The sequence below is a fragment of the Lithobates pipiens genome, unplaced genomic scaffold, assembly GCF_037356315.1.
Source record: "Lithobates pipiens isolate NorthernLeopardFrog02 unplaced genomic scaffold, aLitPip1_a1.2 Scaffold_3, whole genome shotgun sequence".
NCBI lineage: Eukaryota > Metazoa > Chordata > Amphibia > Anura > Ranidae > Lithobates > Lithobates pipiens.
Window position 1 is genome coordinate 238,562,030 of NW_027507790.1, and position 26,330 is coordinate 238,588,359.

The window sequence follows — 26,330 nt, forward strand, 5'->3', positions numbered from 1 at the left end:
GCGGGGTGTCAGTCTGACACCCCGCAACTACGATCTCGGTAAAGAGTCTCCAACAGAGACTCTTTACCACATGATCAGCCGTGTCCAATCACTGTAAATAGGAAGAGCCGTTGATCGGCTTTTCCTCACTCGCATCTGTCAGACGGGAGTAGAGGAGAGCCGATCGGCTGCTCCTCTGACAGGGGGGGTCTATGCTGATAGATTATCAGCGCACCCCCCCCCCCCCCCGAGGATGCCCACACTGGACCACCAGGGACGCCACCTGATCACCAGGGATGCCCAGCACCAGGTATGCCACCGAAGACTACCCGGGGTGGCCAGTAAGTGCCCACAATTGATGCCAATCAGTGCCCACAATGGATGCCAATCAGTGCCCTCAATGGGCATAACTGATTGGCATGCATTTTTGTTTAGCACTGATTGGCATCCGTGAGTACAAAACAATACAATGCCGCCTATCAGTGCCCATCCGTGTTGCCTATCAGTGCCCATCCGTGCCATCTATCAGTGCCCATCTGTGCCACCTATCAGTGCCCATCCGTGCCACCTATCAGTGCCCATCCATGCCATTTAGCAGTGCCCATTCATGCCGCCTATCAGTGCCCATCCATGCCTATCTGTGCTGCCTATCCATGCCCATCTGTGCTGCCTATCCATGCCCATTCATGCCGCCTTTCCATGCCAATTTGTGCCACCTATCAGTGTCCATCCGTTTCGCCCATCAGTGCCACATATCAGTGCCACTTCATTGGTGCCACCTCATCAGTGCCCATCAGTGCTGTCTTATCAGTGCCTGTCAGTGTAGCCCCATCAGTGCCCATCAGTGAAGGAGAAAATGTACTTATTTACAAAGTTTTGAAACTGAAAATTTGGGTACAGTGTAGGATGACCGCGCATTCAAATTGCGACAGCGCTGAAAGCTCAAGATTGGTCTGGGCAGTAAGGTGTTTAAGTGCCCGGTATTGAGGTGGTTAAATTGTGAAAGTAGAAAAGCACAGAGTGTAATGCCCTGTACACACTGTCAGAAATTCTGACGGAAAAGGTCCGCTCGGATTATATTGTCGGAAAATCCGATCATGTGAAAATCCGATCATGTGTGAGCACAATCTGACTTTTTCCATCGGAAATTCAGACGGAAAAAATTTGAGAGCAGGATCTAAAATTTTCCGACAAAAAAATCCCATCGGACTTTTTCCGATTGTTTGTAGAGAATTCCAACGGACAGATGCTCAGATCAAATTACGAGACCAAATCTATTGGCTACTAACCTCTACGTAGTCCCGTCGTACCGAACGAACGTCACCACACTCCAAGCGATCGGATTTTCCAACAACTTTGTCCGAACGTGTGTATGCAACACCAGTTTCGGACAAAATCCGTCGGAAAAAATCCGACGGATTTTGTGTTCGACCATGTGTACAAGGCATAACACTCAAAGCATCCAATAAGAATCCATTTTGTTCAGATTAATACCAGATACATCCATATAGTTTTCAATGTTCTTTGATTGGTTATTATAACATTCAATTCTTTTAGTTAAAGATTTGCTATATTCTAATGCTACATCACTAGCTTAGTCTCTAAATACCAACCTACTCGTCCTCTTCGTTCCTCTCAAGACCTCCTGCTCTCTAGCTCCCTCATCACCTCCTCCCATACTCGCCTCCAGGACTTTTCCAAAGCCTCCCCAATCCTATGGAATGCCCTACCCCAATCTGTCCGCTTATCTCCTACTTTATTAGCTTTTAGACGATCCCTGAAAACCCTTCTTTTCAGAGAAGCCCACCCTACCCACACCTAACAACTGTATTTTCATTTTCTCCATCAGCTCATCCCCCACAGTTATTACCTTTTGTTTCAACTTGACCCTCCCTTCTAGATTGTAAGCTCCAAGGAGCAGGGCCCTCTGTTCCCTCCTGTATTGATTTGTATTGCAAGTGTACTGTCTGCCCTCATATTGTAAAGCGCTGCGCAAACTGTTGGCGCTATATAAATCCTGAATAATAATAATAATAATAATAATAATAATAATAATGAGAATTGAAAAATATTCTCATTAGAATACCTAAGTAGTGCCCTGAAAATGTTGCCCTTTGTCTTCAATTCCTCCTGAACTATAGCAGTACATTTCTTGATGTTACTCAGTACCTAGTAGGAATAAAGTTTGGATTTGCTTTTACCATGGGTTTACAAATCTTGCAAATTAGGAACATTTGTTTAAAAAGTTTTTAGGTTTAATATGAACAATTGAGTACTGGCCGTGATACTTTTTTTTATTTGCACATCTTTAACATCTATATTTTCAGGAAAAGTTTTCGGGGTGTGTCTCCTTCTTCAAGGTCCAAGCGGTACTAATACACAAAGTTTTAGCAGAATGTTAGAGAAGTACTGTATGGACTTTTTAAATTTATTTTAGAATTATTCTTACCTAGGTGGATACATCATCGGTCTGTGCCATCCAATACCTCCAATCGCTCAGTTCTCAGGGCTACCTGAGCAGAGAGCTTGTGACTGTAAATCACTGTCTCTCTACTCTGCCTCTCCAGCGCTCACTGGAGTGCTGGGCTGTGGAGGGGGCGGCAGCTGCTGGCTCAGGCTCTCAGCAGGAAAATGGGTCATAGGAGTTCAGAACAAACTGAACTCCTGTGATCCACAGGAGAAGTGCAGCCAAATGAACTTTGGCTGTACTTCTCCTTTAAGTAGGACAATCTCTGAGAGAAAAGTGCAAAAACAGGAAAAATTAAAACACAAACAAACATACGTGGCAATGGTAATTAAACTAATAAATACGTTTTATAAATTTTAATGAATAGAAATTACAGTAATGTATACAATTTATACAATAATAACATTTTAAAGTATATAGGAATAAATTAACAATTTAAAAAAAAAAGAGAAAAAAGGAGGGAGGGTGATGGGAGGAAAAAAATTTAATTAACTACTTCAATACCGGGCACTTATACACCTGCCCAGACCAATTTTTAGCTTTCAGCGCTGTTGCACTTTGAATGACAATTGCGCGGTCATTCTACACTGTACCCAAACTAAATTTTTATTATTTTGTTCCCACAAATATTATTTTCTGCTAAACAAATAAAAAAAGATTGAACATTTTGAAAAAAAAATGTTTTCTTTTGTTTCAGTTACAAAACGTTGTAAATAAGTAAGTTTTCTCCTTCACTGATGGGGCTGCACTGATACGGCAGCACTGATGGGCACCGATGAGGTGGGACCAATGAAGTGGCACTGATGAGGTGGCATTGATGGGCACTGATATGTGTCACTGATAGGCAGCACAGATGGGTATGGATAGGCGGCACGGATGAGCATGGATAGGCGGCATGGATGGGCAATGATAGGCGGCACGGATGGGCACTGATAGGTGGGATTGTAGTGTAAAGTTTTGTACTGATGGATGCCAATCAGTGCCAAACAATAATGCATGCCAATAAGTGATGCCCATTGTGGGAACTGATTGGCATCCATTGTGGGCACTGACTGGCATCCCTGGTGGTCTAGGGTGGCATACCTGGTGCTGGGCATCTCTGGTGGTCTGGTGGCATCCCTGGTGGTTCAGTGTGGGCATCCTCGGGGGGTCTGCGCTTATAAACGATCAGCACAGACCCCCCCTGTCAGAGGAGCAGCCAATCGGCTCTCCTCACTCGCGTCTGACAGACGCAAGTGAGGAAAAGCACATTAACGGCTCTTCTTATTTACACTGTGATCAGCCGTGATTGGACACGGCTGATCACGTGGTAAAGAGTCTCAGTCGGAGACTCTTTACCGAGATCGTAGTTGCAGTGTGTCAGCCTGACACACCGTACCACCGGGGGGAGCGCAGCGGCTTAATATCCTGAGGACATCATATGACACTCAGTCAGGATATTGAAACCACTTTGCCACCGTCATTCTGCTATATGGAGGGCGGCAAGTGGTTAGATGATTATTTTTAATTAAACTTTTTAAATAGTTCTCAGAGATTGTTCATCTGAACATTCTGCTAAAACTTTTGTATATTAGTACCGCTTGGACCTTGAGGAAGAGGACACACCCCGAAAGCTTGTGCTGAAAATTTGGATGTTAGTGCAAATAAAAAAGTATCACAGACAGTACTCAATTGTTCTTGTTGCAAGTGCACTAATATGGCTACAATCAACTCAAGCAGGTTCAACAGCAGACATAAGGAACAATCTGTTAGACATGTGCGATTAGGTTCGTAACGAATGGGCTTTCATATGAATTTGTTAGTATTCGTACATTCAGATCAATTCGAACATCGGAATAGCTAAAAGAACCAAAATATGAAAATTACGAAATTACGAATAAGTAAAATAACAAACACTCGAAAATACGAACTTATGAACGGACAAACCTACGAAAATACAAAACTCTGAAAAAGTAAAAGAACGAAAATGATATCTATAACGAATGGTTTACATTTCATATTTTCAATCCTTTGTTCATAATTGTATATGTTCGTATTTTCATTCGTGTGTTCATAATTTAGTTTCTTCGTCTGTTCGTAATTTTGTTTCTTCGTGTTCTCGAATCGTTCTTTTGAATGGACAGTGTAAGTGTATCTTAATATGTATGTTCGTAATTTCGTATGTTCGTCATTTCGTATGTTCCTAATTTCGTGTTCTCGATTCGTTCTTTCGAATGGGCAGTGTATTAGTGAGTGATGTATTTTACTTAATATCTTTAGCCAATCAGCTTATCCCTTTTGTGTCTGAGTCGCACTGCATCCTGAACCTTTTTAGATTCATTTTAGGAGGAGACTGAGACCAAGGGAGTGGACTGGAGTAAGTACAGGACTTATTAGAAAAGCAAGCATAGGATTATTATTCTTTATTTCCTGCAAAAGTATGAATCAACGAAAAAGGCAATCTCACAAAAGTAACAATGCCTAAATTACGAGTAGTGTACCGAATAAACGAAAATGATTATCTAACAAAATTACAAAGAAACGGAATTACGAATCATTTTATATCAACGAAAATATAACTGCTACGAAAATACAAACGAATCCGAATATGAAAACTCGCGTATTACGAAATTACGAATCAACGGAAACGTAACGTAAAGAAACTAAACCAAACTAAACAACATTTTTTGTTGTACACAAGTCTACAATCTATAATAAAATGTATAGCCTTTGTGCTTGGTTAGCGGAGTCACTTCTGTACAACTTCCCTGTCAGGTAATAGCCACTCAATTAGCCAATCACTTCCCTGTGAGTTCTGACAGTGAGGGAGTTTCCCCACGTTCAAAATACAATAGCATATCGTGGGAGGATTCTCCGTCCACCTCAAAGGTGTGGATGGGGGAATCTGTTGTTCAGCTTGCTGGCCGAATGAAAAATACAAACCATATATGGTCAGCTTTAGTATTTGGCTATGCATGCAAAGTGCATATGCCATGCCAACCATGAGCAGGGGGGAGAGAATGAGAATGGGCAAAGGGCAGTAAGCGGATCCACCATCCATAGTTATTTGGATCCTGGAGACACATATTATATACAAGCACAACTAGACCTGTGGGGGTCTTTATCTGAGGTGAGTGGCTGGGGCAAACCACAGGCGCACTACGGATGGTGGAAGTTGTTTATGAACTGGATTCATTTTATTCTATTTTTCTTCGCACAAGGACCTCTATTTATGAACTTTTTTTGTTTGAGCACCTTTATTACATATTGCTTTGTCACTTTTAATACTGCGGCACCTTGCGGTGCGTGAAGATCAAGTTATTGGACATTTGATGCACTAAGATATTTGATTTGTCATGTATAATCCCTGACTTTACATATACATTATGCCAAGCCTGCCATTTTGAGACATAATTATCCAGCAAGTCCCTTTCACGGTCTACATACCATACTAGAAAAAAATTCTTGGCAAACGTAGTCAGCCTTGATCTGTTGTTGCAGGGGAACCTCTGGCACCACTGTGGAGGAATTCAGTTGCACAACCTAACTTTGCTGGGATATTGCAGATTCATAACCTGGACATTTGGCTGTGCATATAGTCCACCTTAAAGCCAATCTTTGCTTATGCCAGGAAAAGCACACATTGGGAGTTATTTACGAAAAGCAAATCCAGTTTGCACTGCAAGTGCACTTGGAAGTGCAGTAGTTCTCAATCTAAGGGGTAGATCTGAAACGAGTGGAAGCTCTGCTGATTTTATCATCCAATCATGTGCAAGCTAAAATGCTGTTTTTTATTATCCTTGCATGTCCCCCTCGGATCTACAGCGATTGCACTTCCTGAGTGCACTTTCAGTGCAAAGTGGATTTTCCTTTAGTAAATAACGCCCATTGACTTTAAGCCCTTTACACCACTTCTCTCAGCGGCCCTTTAAGTGAGTTCTAATGCCTAGGATGTGGCAAGGCTTCTCTATCATGGGACCACTGTTGTTGGCTCTCACAATCTTTAAGCGATCAGGAGCCTGTCCCACTAGCTTCAAATCAGAACTCATGACCCAGAGCTATCCATGACAGTTTGGTCAGTCTTTTGGAAGTGAACAGTGACCATGCTCTCAGCACAAAACCTCAGTCTTCCATAGATGTATACAGTATGTGCGGTGGCTGGGCAATAAAACCCACTTCTCTTGCTACAGCATATATGCATTTCATGGTCACCAAGAGGATAAAGTCAATCTAGAGCCATTTTTTTTATTTTAGATAAATGAGAGAAGGGTGGAAACCTCCATCAGGTTTTCATTATTGGCTGTGTCCCTATTGAGAAGATTCATCTTCATTATTATAGTGACTACAGCCACTGAGGATTGAAAGCGAGGAAATATTTTACATTTTGAGTTGTTACTTAAATGAAATTGAGAGAATATCTTCCAAAGGGGACAAAAGTTCCAGTGACAAATGTCCATAAGAGGTTTTCCTCTACTTTGGAGAAATCTCTCGCATTCCATGTTGTCTTGAGACACGAAGTGCAGAAAAATGTCCCACATGGGATACAGACAGCAAAAAAAAACTTGTTAGGTATTTTATCTATCCTTTACTCTAAACCTTATACAACATTTTAAATATACAGTTGTGCTCATAAGTTTACCCTGTCAGAATTTATGATTTTTTGGCCATTTTTCAGAGAATATGAATGATAACACAGGGAGGCACAGTGGTGTAGTGGTTAGCACTCACCTAGCCGTAAGAAGGGTCGCTGGTTCAAATCCCAACCACGACACTACCTGCCTGGAGTTTGTATGTTCTCCCTGTGCCTGCGTGGGTTTCCTCTGGGTACTCTGGTTTCCTCCCACACTCCAAAGACATGCAGGCAGGTTAATTAGCTTCTGTCAAAAATTGGCCCTGGTATATAAATGGGGACCTTGGATTGTGGGCTCCTTGAGGGTAGGGACTGATGTGAGTGTGCAATGTACAGTGATGGGGACAATTGTAGACACACAGGTTGAACTGGATGGACTGGTGCCTTTATTCAACCTTACTATGTAACGCAAAAACTTTTCTTTCACTCATGGTTAGTGTTTGGCTGAAGTAATTTATTATCGGTCAACGATGTTTACTCTTTTTATATCATAATCACAACAGAAACTACCCAAATGACCCTGATCAAAGGTTTACAATACAGTTCTTAATACCGTGTATTGCCCCCTTTAACGTCAATGACAGCTTGAAGTCTTTTGTGGTATTTGTGGGTGAGGCTCTTTATCTTCTCAGATGGTAAAGATGCCCACTCCTCTTGGCAAAAAGCCTGCAGTTCCTGTAAATTCATGGGCTGTCTTGCATGAACTGCATGTTTGAGATCTCCTCAGAGTGGCTCAATGATATTGAGGTCAGGAGACTGAGATGGCCACTCCAGAACCTTTACTTTATTCTGCTGTAGCCAATGACAGATTGACTTGTCCTTGTGATTTGGATGATTGTCATGTTGGAATGTTCAAGTACACCCCATGCGCAGCTTCCTGGCTGATGAATGCAAATATGAATGCAGTATTTTTTGATAACATACTGCATTCATCTTGCCATCAATTTTGACCAAATTTCCTGTGCCTTTGTAGCTCACATATCCTCAAAACATCAGCGATCCACCTCCGTGTTTCACAGTATGAATGGTGTACCTTTCATCAAAGGCCTTATTGACTCCTCTCCAAATGAAGTGTTTATGGTTGTGGCCAAAAAGCTCAATTTTGGTTTCATCACTCCTAATGACTTTGTGCCAGAAGGTTGGAGGCTTGTCTCTGTGCTGTTTGGTATATTGTAAGCGGGATACTTTGTGGCATTTGCATAGTAATGGCTTTCTTCTGGCTACTCGACCATGCAGCCCATCTTTTTTAAAGTGCCTGCTTATTTTGCATCTTGAAACAGTTACACCACATGTTTTCAGAGAGTCCTGTATTTCACCTGAAGTTATTTGTGGGTTTTTGTTTGCAACCCGAACAATTGTCCTGGCAGTTGTGGCTGAAATTTTAGTTGGTCTACCTGACTGTGGTTTGGTTTCAACAGAACCCCTCATTTTCCACTTCTTGATTAGAGTTTGAACACTGCTGATTGGCAGTCTCAATTCCTTGGATATCTTTTTATATTCCTTTCCTGTTTTATACAGTTAAACTACCTTTTTTTTGCAGATCCTTTGACAATTCTTTTGCTTTCCCCATGACTCAGAATCCGAAAATGTCGGTGTAGCACTGGATTAAAGATGCAAGGGTCTGTCAGGAGTCCAGAAACTCATTGACCTTTTATACACATGTAGCACTTAGCCCTGAAGGAGCGGCTGAATTTTATTCGGGCCTGCACTCTGCTAATGAACCCCCCCTGAATTGAATCAGCCCCCTTGACACAGCTGTGGAGCAACACAATACAGTACAATATAATGTAATGCAATATATCTGTATTGTAACCTCAGGATTCACTGGCTCCACCTGCTGGGAGAAAACAACGCTCCACACAACTGGATACTTAACCAGATATATTTTACTGTAAATATATTTCAAGGTGATTACAGTAATTGTACTGTCACCCCAACATAGGACGACAGTACAATGAATTTCAACATAAACAATTACAAACAATAGGTATATATATATATATATATATATATATATATATAGTATATATATTTTTTTATACCTGGGAGCTCCCCCTACTTTTAAAGCTATGCGTGAGATCTCACTTAAAGTACTTAGTCTTTGATCTCCTTGTCATCACTAGCTAAAGTAACTCTTTGTAATCCACAGATTAAAGTAAGTTAAGTTGAGGTAAAGGTGCTCCTAGTGTGCTTCATTAACTATGTTACAACACTTATAAACGTCAGAGTAGATAGGCCTCAAACCTGCTCAGTGTCAGTTACTCGGCTCCTCCTTTGTGGAACTATAAATCCCAGATGAGGCCAGTGTATGAGTCTATCTGCGTGTAAAAGTTAACAAACTGTGGGTTGTGACCCGCTCATCAACTGGATAGGAACTCCATGTAGTAGCTTCGGTCCGGTGACTGTAGATTGCTCTTCCGTCAACTGGCTCCGTCACTCCGCTCCACTATGCTGGGTGAACCTGATGCTCCGATGCTCAAACGAGTGTCTCTGGATTTCCCCAATCTGGTCACTGTGTTTCCTGCACCGTCAGTTTACATAAGCTGTCGAGGTTGCGATCTGTGATGGCTGTAGGCCCCTTCTAATGGGAGGCCTCTGAACAGATCCTTGCAGGCTGGCCACGTGATCCCCAGAGACCTAAAATGGCTGCTCGGGTTCCTTTTATGTCCTACCCAGCATGCACTGCTAGAGAAAGTGTTCATGGGTAGGTCATCAAGCCTCCTGGGTAAAAAGAGTCAACCTTCTGAACAAAACAGTTACTTCCTGTATTATGTTCAACACTTAAGAAAAACCAAAGTTATCACAGGTCACTTCCTGTATTTGACCGCTAGATGGTGCCAAATACTAAGCCATAGAATTGTCCATAGGCTTGCATTGTAGAATATTTACATCACATTAATAGGCGAAAATGTGTCAGCGCTACACAGACACACACTAATTACAAGCAAGCAGATCACAGGTGAGGATGGTTAACTTTAATAGCCATTCAAAACCCCTTTATGTCAACTTGTGTGCATGTTATCAGGCCAAAATCACCAGGGTATGTCAACTTTTGATCAGGGTCATTTGGGTAGGTTCTGTTGTGATTATGATTTAAAACGAGTAAACACAGTTGATTGTTAATAAACGGCTTCAGCCAAACACTAACTATGAGTGAAAGAAAAATGTTTGTGTTATCATTCATATTCTCTGAAAAATGGCCAAGCAGAAATCATAAATTCTACCAGGGTATGTAAACTTATGAGCACAACTGTACATTAATGGTGGGACCAACCAGCAGCACACACTTGTCTACCTTTGCTACCTCAGTATGCCATCCACTGCTGAGAGAAAATACAAATGCCCAGTACCTACAAGCATTGGGAAGCATGTGGTGGACTTCCTATCCTTCTAATTGACAGGGCTGGTTCTGGCTATTGGTTGCACAGGCTGTATACATTCAAAATCAGAACTTGCAGCTTATACAGGCTTCCTCTCCTTGGTGGGTGGCAAGGCAGCCTTTAAATTCAACCATAAAGAAGTCCACAAGTTCACTGAAGGAAATGTCATATTTATTCAATAAGACACATACAGCAATATTTAGGATACCGTGTATGCATAAGAGGCACAGGTCCTCCTATTTTTGCCATCCAGTGTTGTGAATAACTGTTTTTATTATGTAGCACCTTCTAGCCTAGTGTGCTAGTTGCACTATATATAGTTAGTTATAGCGCAGGCAAATTGGTTTGACTAAGAGCCAGGCCTGGGTTGAATCTCGCTCAGGGTTAAGTAGCTCAGGGAGGCTGGATGACTCAGCAGGTAACTATTCTGGTGCCTTCCCCCTCCAGTGGGCTGGGGCTGGGTTGCTGGAAGGATCCTCCACAAGACAAGGAGGAACCCCTTTCTAGACACACGGGAGCAAAGAGGACAGAGGGAGCAGCTCAGCACGTAGGGAGATCTCCTGATAAGTCTGCTGGGAGGGCTGGTTAGTGTTCAGTCTCGGAGGACTGTGGAGAAGTTAGCCAGGAGGTCTAAAGAAAGTGGCTGCTGCAGCCAGGCAGGTTGTCAGTGCTTAAAGTGGTTGAAACCCTTACAACACACTTTGACCTACAGGTAAGCCTAGATTAAGGCTTACCTGTAGGTCAAAGAAATATCTCCTAAACCTATACGGTTTAGGAGATATTTGCCCGAAGACAGCGGCGTGCAGGCGCACTGAGCGCGACATTTCCAACAACGGAGCTGCCGCGCATACGCGGGAGTGACGTCATCACGGCTTCGCCAAATGACAGCGGCGCAGCTGCGAGACCCCACCGAGAAGATGGATGCGCCGGACTACAGGGGACAGCGGTGACTTCGCTGGCTCCTGTGTCAGGTAAGTGACACATAATGGACTACTATGCGATGCATAATAGTCCATTATGCTTTGCCTTTGCAGGGAATGAAAGAGGAAGTAAACTCATCAGGGTTTACTTCCTCTTTAAAGTGATGGTGCTGGACACTTTTTGCTACACACCTTGGGTTCCTGCCTATAACAGGCTTTTGCTCTAAATCTGACTGTGATGTATCAGATTCTCTATCAATGTGCCAGCCAGAGTTCTGCAAGCAAGCAATTGTTGGACGAAGCAGAGGAGTGTAAATAGACTGTACAGTATATTGACTGTATATAGGAAGAGTTGTTCCTGAATTTGTTCTGAAGTCAAGTGGGAATACCAGAATTACTTGTAGCACTAACCCCCGAAGGAACTGCTGATTATTTTTGGGCTTACCGTTACCTTCCATTCTCCTTGTGACATGTCTAGGGGATGTCCCGTGGTAGAGACACAGTAACTTGAGACTGACAATAGATCCACTTGAATGGATTTTATTTGCAAAACTCAGACCATTGAACAGTCTTTCAACTTGGGATCAGAGGGTTGGAAAAGAAGGTTCAGGTACTCTCAATGTCAAAGTCCAAAAATGTTAAAGAACTTGCTTACTTTGACTGCATCCAGAGAATAACCATTCACAGCTGGATGAACACTCAGGCTGGACAGTCCCACGCTCACAAGGCCTAGCAGCCAACAAGGTGCTTACTCAGGAACAAAGTCTTTGTCACAGACGTTGTTGCAGAACACGTAGGGAAACTAAGCTGTAGAACACTTGTAGGATACCTGGACCCCTCAGCCTTCTTGGTGACATCCACAAGACCGGATTCTTTCGGCTACTTCAGCCCTTCCAGGATCTTGTTAAGAAAACCAACCCATATGTGGTGTTCTTCTAAAGAGTCCTCCCCTGGAATGCTTGAAGTACAATGGGTTTCTCCCGAACCGGAGATGGCACCCAACCACCTCGGAATCCTCCCCCAGTTTCCCTGCCCCGGGCTAGCCAGCCCGAGGCATTAAAGTTGGGTAGATCCGCACCCCAGGCCACAGCTCCCCCAGGGGCCAGTCAGGAGGACCAGGACCATGTAATCAGCACATCATACTGGACCGGAACCCCAAACCACGTGACGTCTGCATCTTAAATAACCTCTCCCATAGGGCACAGCGAGAGGGCCACTCCCACTGACCTGGCTCAGAAAGAGAGTAAAGTGCCTGACTAGTCCATAGTTCCATGCCTGCCACAAGAGACAGTGCCCCTGTGGCCAGACTAAACATCTCACAGTCCAGTCAGACTAATACAGAAGTAAAATTTAGACAAATAATACACAAACCTAACTGCAGTTTAGGCTAAGTTTAATTTTGAAAAACACATAGCGCGTGCTCTTCAGGAGCCCGCCGCTACATACTCAATCTCTATCTAAGTTCTAATCACACAATAAAACAAAGCATAGGACTGTTCTTTGACTCTGGAGTCTGAAACAAAGAAGCAGCACTCTATGGGTCCAGCATAACAACTTGCAAACATATAGCCAAGTAAAAAATGTATAGATTTATTTGATGCACTCTTGAGAAGATAAAAACAACTGTCAATGATTAAAAATGTCTTAGGGATTTGCAGAGGCAATCATAAAAACAAATAGTCATTGCTGATATAATGTGAAAAAAATAAACATGGTACCACTATGGGCGGGGAGTCCAAATCACAGCTGTCAGCATGGTACCTGGACACGGGTGTCAAACCTGCAGTGCTGTGGGAGGTGTGTTATAGTATACACCGCTGGGGGATAGAGCCAGAGAAGCCATCCACGCTGGCTGATGCCGGGCGCCCGAGATGCCATGGATGCCACACCGGAAGATGAAGTGACCAGGATGTCGATTGTTGGGGTAGACCGCAAGCTCTAGGTTGCTATGACGACCATGGCTTACATGTTTCATGCACCTGCGCCTTATCAAAGGATATTGCCCATGGTAACCTGCACAGTGGCTGCTCCTAAAAAACGCAAATTAATCGAGCCGCTGAACTGTGCGTTTTTCCAGGACCACTGAAGGTTGAAACCAGGGAGACACACTTGTGTGCTCTACCTATTTGTGACTGTGTGCTTAAGTCAAGTGTCATTGCCCATAGCAACCAGCAGGGGCTGCTAGAAGTCAGTGAAGTAAGTGGCGAACCGCATACCCATTTGCCCCAACTATGGCTGGGACATATACACTTGTTTTCAAAACCTGCTGTTCAGTAAAGATCTGTGCTATCAGCTGTGACCTGTGGCAACCACAGCTGTCGATCGCGCCTTTGGATTAAAAGGATGTGCTATGTGCTGTCACTCATGGCAACCACTGCGGTTGTGCCCATGGATTCCAAAATGGGTCTATCAGTTGCCCAACCAGGGCTGATGTTAAGGGCTGTCCTAACCCTGCTAAAAACAGTGAAATGTGCGTTACATACTTTTCTGTTGCTCATGGCAACCACAGTAAAAGCCTCCTATTATCTGCTTCCAGTTGCTTGGGCACAGTTGGTGCTGTTCCGCATGTCTTGACAAGTCCTGCAAGTGTCAGTATGTACATAACAACCAACAGTGTACTGACTGTACCTGCAAAGTTCAGTCCAGTCAACAAGGAATTACAGCAGAGCGCACTGGAAAAGGCCTGCTCATCAGAGCTAGGGGCGCCAGCCAGTTTGGAAGCTTGGGGCCGGAGCCATGCCCCAGAAGAGACCCACCGTGCCCTGCTTGCAGAGAGAAAGAGAGGAGCAAGACAGCAGCTGGTGCACGTGCAGTGCTGACCTGATTGCCTGACATGCAGGAGGTGACACTGGTGAACACCCGTGTCTGGTTGTAGCATCAAGGGTATTTGCCCTTTGGATGATTGAGGGGACGGAAAGGCTGGGTCTACTGTGTCCTGGCTGCAGGAGACCAACCATTGTGGTCAGTGCCTGGATCTGGTGTTGGCACTGTGATGAGCCACTCACCTGGCTAACTCCGAGTGAGCAGGGGCCACTCAGCTACAGTGTGGATCTGCAGTCAGGTCTATGAACAGAACAGCCACAGAAGTCCCAGAAGGCCAGTGCGGGCCTTGAAGCATCTACTAAAGGCGGGGCTGGTGACTCCCTTGCTAAGACAAGCGACATTGGAGAAGGAAGCTTGAAAGTCTGCCTCGGCCTGCAGCCTGGTCAGGGGGCTGGTAACTGTAAGTACTGACCAGCAGGAACCAGACAATATCCCTGTAATGCCAGCTGTGCCCATGCATTCTGCCGACCCCACCTGGAAGGAGCCAGTGCAGGAAGATGATTTGTCCTCAGGTGAGCCAGAGGGGAATGGCAGTGATATGGTCATTGATTGGGGGACACCCAGAATGCAGGTTGAATTTGGGCCTGTGGATGAGGAGTTTGCAGACTTGTTGTCCCATAGCAGCTCGGAGGAGGAGTGGGAGTGGGGACCCACTCAGGAGAAGGTGGAAGTACTGTCCGAGGTGATGGATGTGCCAGGGTCAGCTGAAGAGACCAAAGAATGCATGCAGATCCCAGTCAATGTGAGGTATAAATTCTTCAATAGACCCTCTACCACCCAGACCAGAGCAGCTGAGTACAGGCAGTGGGTTGTGAAGTCGCCAAAAGCCTGTGTTCTCCATGAAAATGGCAAGCCTGAAGAAATGCCCAGTTTTCAAGGTTCCAGCAGGTGGTGCAGAGGAGAACAGTTCAACCTCCCAATATTATGGACATCATAAAGGACTCCTGGGGAGAGTGAGAGGAAACATGGTGTGGGAATATATGCATGTCCCCAAACCCTGTGGGACCCCATTGTAACCAAGCTTGGACCCGGTTTCAGGACGTTCAGCGGGAATGATGGCTGGAGAGAGCTATTTACAAAGAATGGGTGTTATTAAAGCAGAACAGCCCAACAAGAGCCACTTTGTCGCTGTCAGAGAAGAGACTGACCACAAAGGTAGGGGCTCCTCCTAATAGAGACTTTTGGGGGGAAAATTTTGTTTGATTGTTCCTGCCAGCAGGTTAATAACCCCCTGCTGACAGACTGTACATATAGATAGTAAAGTTAGTGATAGGAATGTATTTTTTTTCTTTGTTCTGTTCTGCAGGTATTGTTGTGGATGGCTGTTCAACCTGCTTCGTGATAGACTCTGCATCTTCTAGTTTGCTGGGAGGGCTTCCCTTTAGGGGGAGGTGCTCCAGCAAAAAAAATAAAAAATGTGTATGTGCCTTATACTGTGGTTTGAGTTAGCTGCACCTGTAGCTAGGCTGTGTAAATACTGTGTCCATGTGATGTACATACTGTATGTGGTTTGGAAAAGAAAATATTTTTATACTTATTAATTTATTTGTACATAGCCCCATCCAAGTTTTCTCCCTTTTACCCTCTTCTGTATTTTTATGGGATGCCCTTGCTCCTGGGTGCAGGAGCCATTTTTGTATTTTTTCTCAGCCATGGGGACAGGCTGTTTTGAAGGGGGGGGGGGGGTGAGTGTAGCACCCTCTAGCTGGTGTCGTAGTTGTATATAGTTAGTTGTAGTGTAAAAAAATTGGTTTGGCTGAGAGCCAGACCTGGGTTGAATCTGGGTCAGGGTTGAGTGACTGAAGAAGGCTGGATGACTCCGCAAGTAGCTCTTCTGGTACCCCCCCATTTCTGAATCCTTGGAGAAGCTTCCAGATGTAGTGGGTGTAAGCCAGGAGGAGCTGCATAGTATATATATGAGGTCCTTGACCAATCCCCAGCAGAAAGGGACTGGAAGAAGGCATGTTTACCTCATAAATAAGCATGAGTCATGCCAATCAGGGCATTCGAGTGGAAGATAGATATAGAGTGCTGAAGAGGCTGTTGGGGGTCCTTGCAGTATGCCCTCTAGTCTGGTGGGGGTGACCTTGGGCCTGACATCACCAAATCGAACTCCATATTTTGCATGTTTCTTGAGCTCGTGGCATGTGAACAGCCTCATCCGGCTGTTATTTAACCGTTCAGTTTAGCTAAAAAAAAAAACTGCAGTGCAACCCCCCAATTTTATATCCATTTTTTTTTAGGCCGGGTTCACACCGCTGCGATGCGGGAACGCCGCAAATCCGCGGCGTTTTCCCGCATCGCACACCTCCCGCCGGCAGTTCACACTGCCCTATGCGGACGGCTGGGAGTGTCAATGTTATGTTAATGACACCCCCAGATCCGTCGGCATATCGCAGTGCGATCTGCCGACTCGCACAGGAATCGGATCGCATGGTGTGAACCCCCATGCGATCCGATTCTGTTGCGGACCCAAAAAAGGGTCCCGTGCGAGTTTGCTGCGGGAGCGCTGCGAATTCAGCCATACTATCTGTATGGCTGAACTCGCATTGCTACGGAGATCGGATGTGATTTGCTGTGCGAATCACATCCGGATCTCCCCCCGCAGCAGTGTGAACCCAGCCTTAAAGAGAACTAAGGCTGTAGGCACATGGGTTTCTAGACACTTACCTACCAGAAAGGGTACTGATGTTTTTCAGGAGGAATTGAAGACAAAAGGCAGATGATTCTCAGTGTGCTGTTTGGACACAATTAACATTTCCAGATTTTCCCTATACAATGGCAAATTTAAAGTATAAATAAAGGTACCCCCCATACTCACTGATTCTGATCCAGTGATGTGCACGAGAGCAGAAACTCTCCCGGGTCTCTGCCTCCTTATTGGCAGAGGGACAGCAGCTGGAGCCATTGGCAATCAAAGCCAGTGAGGAGGGAATGGGGGGAAGGGCTGAGCCAAACGGTTGCTTGGGACATTGACATACAGAGGCGGTTCTGAAGCAAGCACCCAGAAGTGCCCCTATAGCAAGCAGTTTGTTATGAGGGCGGGCAGTCAGCGGGGGGGGGGGGGGATCGGGGGTGGTGGTAGTGCTGGTGGTGACACTAGGAGAGGAGGATCGGGGCTGCTCTGTGCAAAACCATTTAAGTCCAAGCCCACTTTTGCAAAAGGGAAGCAGGGAATATGCTGTAGGACCCAAATGCAGCACTGAGCAAATGCACAGTTTTGTGAACCACTTTTCACTGACTTGGGACTTGGAGATGTAGGAGAGAGAGGCTTTAGTGCTGACACTGGTTACCATAGTGATATTTATCATCCTCACATTTTCGCAGTCCTCAGTGGAGGTGGAAATATGTAGATAGAGTATCTGTAACCACCTTAATGCAGGCTGATCACCATAACAGGCCTTGACAATCATTTTTCAGATGCCTGCCTCCTAAATATCTCAAATTGGATAATATTAAAGGGTGCACTGTTCTTTTCACTGACCACAGGCCACTACTTTGAAGAGGCAAAAAACACCACATTAAAACTTACATCAACTGGCACAATCCCACATCTCTTTCAAACATCCAGTGCTTTGATGAGGCAATTTAGGGGACGGTCAAGCTTGGAAGCCCTTGTTTGTTTGTTTTTGGCACAAAACTATCTCATATTTTACTCAAAAATCTCTGTGTGACATTAACCACTTGCCGACCGCCGCACGACGATGTACGTCCTATTTTTGAAGAGGGATATCTCGGTAACGGCAGCAGCTGCTGCCACAACCGAGATATCCATCTCTTCAGGCGGCGGTCGGCTGTACGATAACGGTGGTCTCCGCGGTGGATTTGCCGCGAGATCACCGCTATCGGCGGCGGGAGAGGTGCCACCCCCCCTCCCACCGCCCTCCCGCACCTTCCGCCGCTTACCGGAGCCGTCGGTAGCGGCGGAGGCGATCGGGTCCTTTCATCTGCTGGGCATAGAGACAAGTGAGGCTAAGATGGCCCCCACTCGTCTCTATACCATAGGAGGGCGGAAGCGACGTCAAAACGTCACTTCCGCCCATACCTCTTAAAGGTATATTTTTTTTAAATGTCAGATTTTCTTTTTTTTTTTTTTTTGCATTTTAGCCCAAATATGAGATCTGAGGACTTTTTGACCCCAGATCTCATATTTAAGAGGACCTGTCATGCTTTTTTCTATTACAAGGGATGTTTACATTCCTTGTAATAGGAATAACAGTGATCCATTTTTTTTTTTAAAACAGTGTAAAAATAAATAAAATCAATTAAAATAAATAAGAAAAAAAAAAAATTTTTTTAAAAACACCCCGTCACGACGAGCTTGCGCACAGAAGCGAGCGCATACGTGAATGGCGTCCGCATATGAAAACGGTAGTCAAACCACACATGTGAGGTATCACCGCAATCGGTAGAGCGAGTGCAATAATTCTAGCCCTAGAGCTCCTCTGTAACGCAAAAAATGCAACCTGTAGAATTTTTTAAATGTCGCTTATGGAGATTTTTGAGGCTAAAAGTTTGACGCCATTCTACGAGCGGGCGCAATTTTGAAGCGTGACATGTTGGGTATCAATTTAATCAGCGTACCATTATCTTTGACAATATAAAAAAAAATTGGGCTAATTTTACTGTTGTCTTATTTTTTTATTCAAAAAAGTGAATTTTTTCCAAAAAAAGTGCGCTTGTAAGACCGCTGCGCAAATACGGTGTGAAAAAAAGTATTTCAATGACCGCCATTTTATTCTCTAGGGTGTTAGAAAAAAAACAATATAAAATGTTTGGGGGTTCTAAGTAATTTTCTAGCAAAAAAACTGTTTTAAACATGTAAACACCAAGTCTGAAAAAGAGGCCTGGTCCTTAACCGCTTCCCGCCCGCCCTATAGCCGAATGACGGCCTTAGGGCGGGCGGCTTCCTACGCCTGGCCGTCCCTGGACGGCCTGGTGTTTACTTCCGCGATGCGCGCCGCCGCGGGCGCGCATCGCGGAAGTTCTGTGTTTGCCGTGTCCCCCGGGGACAGGCAAACACAGATCGCTGTAAATGGCCAATCACAGCGGCCGTTTACAGCGTGATCGGCGTGTCCAATGGGAGATGATCTCATATGTAAACATATGAGATCATCTCTCAGCGCCGCTCTCCCTCCTCACACAGACAGCGTGTGAGAGGGGAGAGAAGAACGGCTGCAGCAGCCGTTAGTGTACAAAAGAAAAAAAAAAAAAATAAGTGTAAAAAAAAGTTAAAAAAAAGTGCCATCCTCCCCCAGATCCATCCTCCCCCAGAGCCATCCTCCCCCAGTGCCATGCCCCCCCCCCAGTGCCATGCCCCCCCCCAGTGCCATGCCCCCCCCCCAGTGCCATCCTGCCCCAGTGCCATCCGCCTTAGTGCCATCCTGCCCCAGTGCCATCCGCCCCAGTGCAATCCACCCCACCCCAGTGCCACCTGCCCGCAGTGCTATCTGTCCCCAGTGCCACCTGTTGTCAGTGCCATTTGTCCCCAGTGCCACGTATAAGTGGCATCTGTCAGTGCCACGTGTTATTAGTGCCACATAGTGCCATCTGTCATCAGTGCCACGTATTAGTGCCATCTGTCATCAGTGCCACATATTAGTGCCACGTGTCATCAGTGCCACATATTAGTGTCATCTGTCATCAGTGCCACATATTAGTGCCATCTGTCATCAGTGCCACGTATAAGTGTCATCATTGCCATGTATCAGTGCCATCTGTCATCAGTGTCACGTGTCATTGTCCTGGTATTTCAAAAGTGTAATAAGTAGTCAACAAGTTAGATGTGTAATTTATGCTTCTAGAACACGTGATGGCGCTACCTGCATGTTGGGCCTCTCTATGTGGCCAGGCTGTCAAAAAGTCCCACACATGTGGTATTGTAATACTCAGGAGGAGTAGCAGAATTTTTGGGGGGGTGTCATTTGTGGTATACACATGCCACGTGAGAGAAATAACCTATTACAATGACAATTTTGTGGAGAAAAATAAAAAAAATGAAAAATCTTCATTTTGCAAAGAATTGTGGGAAAAAAATGACAACATCAAAAAGCTCACCATGCCTCTTACTAAATACCTTGGAATGTCTACTTTCCAAAAAGGGTTCATTTGGGGGGTATTTGTACTTTCCTGACTTGTTCGGGTCACAAGAAGCGAGATAGGCCACCAGTACATCAGATGTGATCAATTTTGTGCGATTCGCACCACAGCTTGTAGACTCTATAACTTTCACAAAGACCAAATAATATCCACTAATTTGGGTTATTTTTACCAAAGACATGTAGCAGTATAAATTGTGGCCAAAATGTATGAAGAAAAATTAATAATTTGCATAATTCTGTCACAGAAACAAAGAAATATGCGTTTTTTTTCAAAATTTTCGGTCTTTTTTCATTTATAGCGCAAAAAATAAAAACCCCAGAGGTGATCAAATACCACCAAAAGAAAGCTCTATTTGTGGGAAAAAAAGGACACAAAATTCATTTGGGTACAGTGTTGCATGACTGAGTAATTGTCATTCAAAGTGTGAGAGCACCGAAAGCTGAAAATTGGTCTGGGCAGGAAGGGTGTTTAAGTGCCCAGTAAGCAAGTGGTTAAGTGGTTAAAGAGGGAAGCAACTACTGCACAGCTCAGGCATTGTCAGCGGAGTCAAAAATACTGCCTTGTTGGTCCCAACACTTGGATGTCTTTTTACTATCATGTCTGTCTTTGATCCTTCTTAGGTTTCATATTCCATATATACTTGAGGTCCACGTCTGTTAAATTCAGCCTTCCCTAGTCTCAGAACTGTACATTGCTATGGACTTGAATTGACTCCCTCCTGCAGGAAATAAAATTATGTCTATGGAGTGCTGTCAACCGTATAGCTGGGGAAAAAAATCATGAAACAGCTTAGCAAACTTTGCTGAACTGCTATTGTTTATCAGGGGTCTCCAATCTTTCTAAAGAAAGGGACAATTTACTGTCCTTCAGACTTTGTGGGACAGACTGTGGCCAGTGGGAGTAAACAATGCCCAATCTCTGGTATTAGGAGGTATTTGGAGTGGGAGGAATAGTGCCCATTGTAGGTGTCAGTGGCAGGAATTATGATCCATTGTTGGTGTCAGTGACAGGAATAATGCCTTAAGGGCTGGATAAAGGCAAGCAAAGGACCCCACCCAGCCCCACAGTTTGGACACTACTGGTTCATAGTAATAAGCCAATGTTAGAACAGTCTGTAGCATATGTGTTGTGCTTTCTAATATCCCTTCATCTGACAGTGGTGTTCCTATATAGAAATGGGCCTGAGCCAGAAGATAATACAAACATGCTTTAAAGTTTGATCAGTTCCTGTTTATGGCTTGCTTAACTGGGTGGGAACTATAGGACATTAGTGAAGAAATGCCCTATTCAGCCAATGAATTTATGACAGCAGTGATTGGACAGCATGCTCTTAGGTCTGCTGTGCCCCATACAAATGGCTGTCACAACACTACATCAGTGACACTCTGTCGTCACCCTTGATGCAATTTTGCACATCTGCACATGCTCCATGAACTCGTGAGAACTGTGGTATCCATCTTGTGTAAGGCACGCTGAGTATATATTCTGCTATAGAGACCAGACAGGACGAGTGGCTATCGCTCCAGACCCAGAGCAAGACCAGAGATACTATCCCTGATTTTGACTGGCTCCCAGTTTATTGCCTGGATGAGTGAACAGGTCATCTTCTGTAATCATGGACACAAGTCTATATTGCCAAAGGCTGGGTGAGCGGACCTGCCAGTCCACAATCTACTTTACTTGTGCCATTTTTACATTCATAGTGAACTCTTGATGGCCATGCATTTTTCAGGAGCATTGATTTTAATAATGCTTAAAGAGAAACAATAAAAACAAAATATTCCTTTAAATGACATGCCTGGAGGGTCCCCATCATCTGCCTGTAAAGTGTTTTTTTACAATGCTACAGCAAAATGACATTTTTAAGGGAAATAATGTCATTTAAAATTGCTTGTGGCTGTAATGTATTGCCGGATCCCGGCAATTTAGATAAAAAAAATTGAGGGAAAAAATTGGCGTCGGTTTCCCCCCACTCCATAGTAGATCCTTCGGTTCCCCCCAAAGCACCTTGTCACCATGTTGATGGGGCAAGGGCCTCGTCCCCACAACTGTGGCCATTGGTTTTGCGGGTCTGCGGGCAGGGGGCTTATTTTTTTCGTATCCATTGGCACCGTGATTGAAGATGGATGAACATCAAGGGTAACCTTTTTTTAAAAATTAATAAAGCAATTGTCAAAAAGTGTGTATTGTGGTTTTTACTTTTTGACACTTTTTTGGCGAATGGGTAGGGGTGCAATGTACCCCATACCCATTTACATAGGGGGCAGGATTTGGGGGCCCCCTTTTAAAGGGGGCTTCCAGATTTAGATGAGCCCCTTGCCCGCATACCCCCACAACCACGGGGCAAGGGTTGGTTCAGGAAAGGGGGGGGGCGCTCGCTTGTTCCCACATTCTGGCCTGACAGGCCAGAATGTGGGATGTGGGTGCCAATGGATACGAAAAAAATAAGCCCCCTGCCCGCAGACCCGCAAAACCAATGGCCACAGTTGTGGGGACGAGGCCCTTGCCCCATCAACATGGAGACAAGGTGCTTTGGGGGGAACCGAAGGATCTACTATGGAGTGGGGGGAAACCGACGCCAATTTTTTCCCTCAATTTTTTTATCTAAATTGCCGGGATCCGGCAATACATTACAGCCACAAAGATTTGTCAAACGATCTGTGGGAAAAGGTAGTTGAACTGTATAAAACAAGAAAGGGATATAAAAAGTTATCCATGGAATTGAGAATGCCAATCAGCAGTGTTCAAACTTTAATCAAGAAGTGGAAAATGAGGGGTTCTGTTGAAACCAAACCACGGTGAGGTAGACCAACTAAAATTTCGGCCACAACTGCCAGGAAAATTGTTCGGGATGCAAAGAAAAACCCACAAATAACTTCAAGCGAAACACAAGACTCTCTGAAAACATGTGGTGCGGCTGCTTCAAGATGCACAATAAATAGGCGCTTGAAGAAAGATGGGAAGCATGGTCGAGTCGCCAGAAGCAAGCCATTGCTACATAAATACCATAAAGTATCCTGCTTATAATATGCCAAACAGCACAGAGACAAGCCTCAAACATTCTGGGACAAAGTAATTTGGAGTGATAATAGCAAAACTGAGCTTTTCGGTCACAACCATAAATGCTACATTTAGAGTGGAGTCAACAAGGCCTATGATGAAAGCTACACCATTCCTACTGTGAAACACAGAGGTGGATTGCTAATGTTCTGGGGATATGTGAGCTACAAAAGCAGAGGAAATTTGGTCAAAATTGATGGCAAGGTGAATGCAGTGTGTTATCAAAAAATACTGGAGGAACATTTGCATTCATCAGCCAGGAAGCCGCGCATGGGGTGTACTTGGACATTCCAACATGACAATTATCAAAAACACAAGGCCAAGTCGACCCGTCATCGGCTACAGCAGAATAAAGTGAAGGTTCTGGAGTGGCCATCTCAGTCTCCTGACCTCAATATCATTGAGCCACTCTGGGGAGATCTCAAACATGCAGTTCATACAAGACAGCCCAAGAATTTACAGGAACTGGAGGCTTTTTGCCAAGAGGAATGGGCAGCTTTACCATCTGAGAAGATAAAGAGCCTCATCCACAAATATCACAAAAGACTTCAAGCTGTCATTGATGTTAAAGGGGGCAATACCCAAACTTTTGATCAGAGTCATTTGGGTAGTTTCTGTTGCCATTATGATATAAACAAAGGAAACACAGTCGGTTGATAATAAATGGCTTTGGCCAAATACTAACCATGAGTAAAAGAAAAGTTTTTGTGTTATTAATATTCTCTGAAAAATGGCCAAGAAAACAAACTTATGAGCACAACTGTGTATATATATATATATATATATATATATATATATATATATATATACACTAACCTGCCTCTAGCTAACTTCTCTTATTCATAAATACTATATACGGCCGCCGTATAAGCAGCCTTATATAGTGTGGGGCATGGCCAATCATGGCTCTCACAGCTGTGATTGGCCAAAGCATGCAGGTCAGGTGCATGCTTTGGCCAATCATCAGACTTCAGGGGCGTTCTGTGGCACTCAAATTTGCCATGAACTCCCGATAATGTTTGGGATTTGCCGAATGGGCGAACACCTGATGTTCGACTCGAACATTGGGCTCATCCCTACTGAAGACACATAGAACAGCATACTGTGATTAAGTTCTTTCTGAATCTGTGACCCAAGGATCCTTTTTTTCACTGATATACTCTTGGAGTCACACATCCACACATTTGCTTATATGACTTTTAAACCTGGGCAGTAATTTCAACAATTGATCAGACATCCTGTGGATCTTTATTTCACTATACAAAGCCTGTGCTACTCTATGGGCTACGATTGTGATATATGTTTGTGAGCGGTTCTAAATGTTGCAGCTGCATTTTGATTGGACAACGTTGTCTTTTTTAACTCTTTTGCCTGAGGTGCTGGCGGTGGGAATTTTTTCCCCAGTTTTTTGTATTACTATTTGTAATTTTGTATTAAAGTTCCCTTATCTTAAGCTTCATGGTCCTTGGTAAGCTCTTTTAGGTGATGTACTTCCCCACCTTGTTCTTTTGTGCCACTTACAATCACGACTGCCAAAATAACCAATTTTGAATGACAGTTAACTACAAGCCCATGGGCACAATTTTTCTTTTCTGGAGGACAGGTTCTCTTTAAATAAATTTCATAAAAAAATGCGTTGGCCTTAGAAAACTTAGGACAATGTCATGACACCACTGTATGCAATCCTGCTGATTCCTTATTTTAGCAGATAAAAAGTCTTTATTTGTTTTATGATTGGACCTCCACCTCAAATGAAGGTCAATGCTGCATCCGCAATGCTTTGAGTGAAAAAAGTGGCCAGGAGTTCATCAGATTATAACCTAACGTTCTTTGGATGCCCTTCCATAAACAAACTATTTAAACAGGCAGCAAAGCACAGATAACAGGACATCAGAGATAGCTGTGCAGTGCACCTTACCCCGGCCACTCACAGATAGCGGCTTGAGCAAAAATTTCCAGCAAAGTCTAAAAAACAAAATACCTATTTCCTATCTGTAACATTTAAGTAATATAATTCGCTTTAACTGTAGTATGTTTTCAATGATGAGTACCTATATTGAAATATTATCAAAAAAGTTGATATTAAGATATATTTTTATGTAACTCTCATATTTGAACGGTTTGCTGTTCTGTAATTTTTAAACAGCGTATCCAAAATACTGGAAGAAAATTCAACTTTTCAACAACAGAGAAGTTCCCAGTTTATTGGAAGATGCCAAATCAACAGTATTAGAGCGTCAGCCTTAACATGTCAATCAATGTGCAATATTTGGTTCTAATGGATTTTATAACTATAAAAATATTGATATATAGCAAAATGCATAAAAAAATTAATATGAATACTTTATGACAATTTGAACCAATTAAAAGCTATTTTTGATTCAATTTACTCTATTGCTCCCTTGTGCTTCATGGAAAGTCCCATCATTTGCTCTCTCTATTTAATATATTGAACGTGGATGGAGGAGGGCCCCGTTATTCTTCATTTAAAGTCCCAATAAATCCTTTTTTTTTTCCTTTGTCATGTCAAAAAGAAAGTCGCAAGGCTTATTCCAATAGTCTTCAAGGACAGCTACTATATCTTGTTCAAAAAAGCTTAAGCTGAAGCGTGACAACTTTCAGTTGCAGTTGGGCTGTGCCGGTACTTCAAGGGTTACTTGCTTAGGTCTAGGAAGCATAGAAGAGAATATTTAGGTACTTGATCCTCTGCGGGGCAAGACTGACCCTTGCAGCATCTTCTCCCTCATGCGTCAGCGGTCCTAACATCAAGAGTCCATAATCCTGTTTAGGTATGATGATGCAAAGGGGCAGTTTATTGCTGGGTATAGGGGAGCGCCATCTGCCAGGAGAGTGGAGGATCAGGTAAATAAAAGTGCTTTAGGCTCTCTTAGAATGAATGAGTAGTTAACCCTAATGGCATGGGAGCAGTCCCTCCACAAAGGACAAAAGAAATAAAACCGCGCTGAGACCCAAAAAATTTTTTTCTTACT

At 43.9% G+C, this 26,330-nt stretch overlaps 1 long non-coding RNA gene across 1 annotated transcript in view; it reads left to right on the top strand.

Annotated features, from left to right (window-relative positions):
- The window catches only part of LOC143941038 (uncharacterized), a 30,624-nt gene extending 4,895 nt beyond the window's left edge, over positions 1–25,729 (top strand). Inside the window, exon 2 of the long non-coding RNA XR_013263972.1 lies at positions 25,487–25,729. This is a non-coding gene — a long non-coding RNA (uncharacterized LOC143941038). The remainder of the gene's footprint in view (positions 1–25,486) is intronic.
- The last annotated feature ends 601 nt before the right edge of the window (positions 25,730–26,330 follow it).